This window comes from Arachis ipaensis, chromosome B9, assembly GCF_059453495.1.
Source record: "Arachis ipaensis isolate K30076 ecotype BB chromosome B9, ASM5945349v1, whole genome shotgun sequence".
In the NCBI taxonomy this organism is placed as follows: Eukaryota; Viridiplantae; Streptophyta; class Magnoliopsida; order Fabales; family Fabaceae; genus Arachis; species Arachis ipaensis.
Window position 1 is genome coordinate 145,456,762 of NC_142444.1, and position 3,081 is coordinate 145,459,842.

The following is a 3,081-nucleotide window of genomic DNA, read 5'->3' on the forward strand; positions in this document are numbered from 1 at the left end:
TACATTGTTTGTGAATTAAAAGTTTAATGGTTTAATAGTTTAGTAATAATTATTGAGAGTGGAGTTAACTTGGATATGATTCTTACTTAAACTCCACGATGTATTTATTATATAGTGGCCATACACTTAAATTAGTTATACACTTGAGTATGATAGATTAGTTTAATTTTTTTTCAATTTTATTTGTGTGATCTCTTTTTTCAGCTTGTGTTTTTGGTTTTGTACACAATATAGACCAATGAAATATGTTGAAATGAGGTTTGACTTTATTTATAGTTGAGATCCTTATTTGAATAACAATGCTCATTAAATTTAAAATTCTCTTCTCACCGAGTTATCCATGATTATTTTCAAAGTGTACCTTTAGTTTCAGTGGTCAGCTCCCTAATGTTCGCCCTTACATGACTTGAAGTAGTTGTACCATAGTTGTACCCTGTTATGTTAGCTTTTCTTTATTTCGAGATATATAGTTTTTTATTTTGATTCAATTTGTTATTTTTTGTGTTATTTTTTGTTGCTTTTGAATATTGAATTTGTTTTTACTTTACATAGCCACTAGCAATATCATTTTAGGTAGAATTTAATAAAATGAACATTCTAACTAATTGAACGTAATGTAAATTTTTTAATTTATTTAGTTATTTTTGTTGAAAGAAGTATTTTATATAAATTTTGTTTGTTTATTTAGTTGGACTTTATTGTTCTTGTGTGTAAAGAGTGAATAATATGTGAAAATTAGTAAAGCTAATCTTAGAAAATATATAAATAAATAATAACTAAATAAAATGAGAGGTAATAAACAATCTTAGTTTATAACCTTAGAATTTTAGTGGTTGAAAAAGAGAAAAATTATATACCTCTAATTGACGGATGGTTCATATTGAAGAGACTCACTTATAAATTGAGTTTTTCTTTAATTCATTTCAATCAAGTCATCCAGATAGAATAACATAATATTTTTTTGAGTAGTTTTCTTCTATATATATAGAGAGAAGTGTGTTCTCCTTTTGTCAAGAGAGAGTGTTATTGTAGTCTCCTTGTGATAGAGAGAAGTTGTAATTCTCAAAGAAAGTTATTCAATTGTTTCCATATTTTATACAAATTTCTAATTTTTTATCTCTATATTTTGCTGTGTCATTTGTCTGGTACCTAACAGTGGTATCAGAGCCAAAGGTTGCTGATTAATATTTTTTTTCCGCTGCGAGTTACCATCTAAAAAAAATGGCAGCAAAGTATGAAATTCCAAAATTCAGTGGGAGTAATTTTTCCATATGAAAATTGAAGATAAAATCCATTATGAGAAAAGACAATTGCGTAACAGCAATTGAAGGTAGACCCACTGAAATTACAGATGAAAAATAAAAGGAGATGGACAACAATGCTGTTGCAAACTTACACTTGGCACTAGCTGACTTAGTTTTATCAAGTGTAGCAGAGAAAAAGACAGCAAAAGAAATTTGGGATGCTCTCACCAAATTATATGAAGTCAAGTCACTTCATAACAAGATATTCTTGAAGAGAAGACTTTATAATCTTCGAATGAGTGAGTCCACGTCGGCAACGGATCACATCAACAATCTAAATACACTATTTTCCCAACTCTCATAATTGGAATATACCATAGCAGAAAACGAACGTGCAGAGCTCTTACTTCAAAGTCTACCAGATTCATATGATCAGCTTATCATTAACTTAACTAATAATGTTTTGACTGATTATCTTTCTTTTGATGACATGGCTGCTGCGGTTCTTAAGGAAGAATCTAGGCGCAAGAATAAGGAAGATAGATTAGAGAGCTCAAAACAAGCAGAGGCTTTGTTGATGACAAGAGGGAGATCAATGGAGCATGGTTCCAGTGGGAGTCAAAGTAGACCAAAGTCACAAAGTAAGAAGAAGGTCAAATGCTACAATTGTGGAAAGAGATGGCACTTCAAGAAAGATTGTTGGAATAAGAAGAGTATAGAGAAGGTTCCAGAAGGATCAAGTTCTCAAGGATGTGTTGCGAGTACCTCTGATGATGGAGAAATCCTGTATGGCGAAGCAACAATTGGTTCTAAAGGTAGCAAATAGCTCACTGATGTTTGGATTGTTGATTCAGGAGCAACATGTCACATGACTCCTCATCGTGATTGGTTTTGTACATATGAACCTGTCTTGGAAGGATTTGTGTTTATGGGAAACAATCATGCCTTAGAAATTGTTGGAATGGGTACTATCAAAATAAAAATGTTTGATGGTTCTATTCATTCACTTCAAGGGGGTAAGACACGTGAAAGGCTTGAAGAAGAATTTGTTGTCGATTGGGCAATTGGATGAACTTGGTTGTAAGACCCATATTGAAGGTGGGATCTTAAAAGTTGCTAAAAGAGCTCTTGTGGTAATAAAAGCAGAAAAGATTGCAGCAAATCTATACATGCTTGTGGGAGATACTTTGCAAGAGGCAGAGGCATCAGTTGCTTCAACAAGCCAAGAAGAAATGACGATGATATGACATTGCAAACTAGGCCACATGTCAGAACGAGGCTTGAAGATTCTTGTAGAACGTAATCTCATTCCCGGGCTCAAATCAGTAAACTTGCCATTTTGTAAGCACTGCGTTACAAGCAAACAACATAGATTGACGTTTGGTAGATCAACTGCTCGGAGCAAGCACATATTGGAGTTGATTCATTCTGATGTGTAGGAATCGCCGGAGATGTCCCTAGGAGGAGCAAAATATCTTGTATCATTTATTGATGATTACTCTAGGAGGCTATGGGTGTACCCGATCAAGAAAAAGTTAGACGTGTTTGCGATGTTCAAAGAGTTCAAAGCAAAGTTAGAACTTGAATCTGGAAAGAAGATCAAGTGTTTAAGGACAGATAATGGAGGAGAATATGTTGATGGTGATTTTCTAACATTTTGCAAGCAAGCAGGTATTCAACGATAATTCACAGTTGCATATACGCCTCCGCAAAATGGTGTAGCAGAGTGAATGAATAGGACTCTCCTAGAAAGAGCACGAGCTATGTTGCAAACTGCATGTTTAGCTAAGTCTTTTTGGGCAGAAGCTGTTAAAACCGCCTGTTATGTGATAAATCG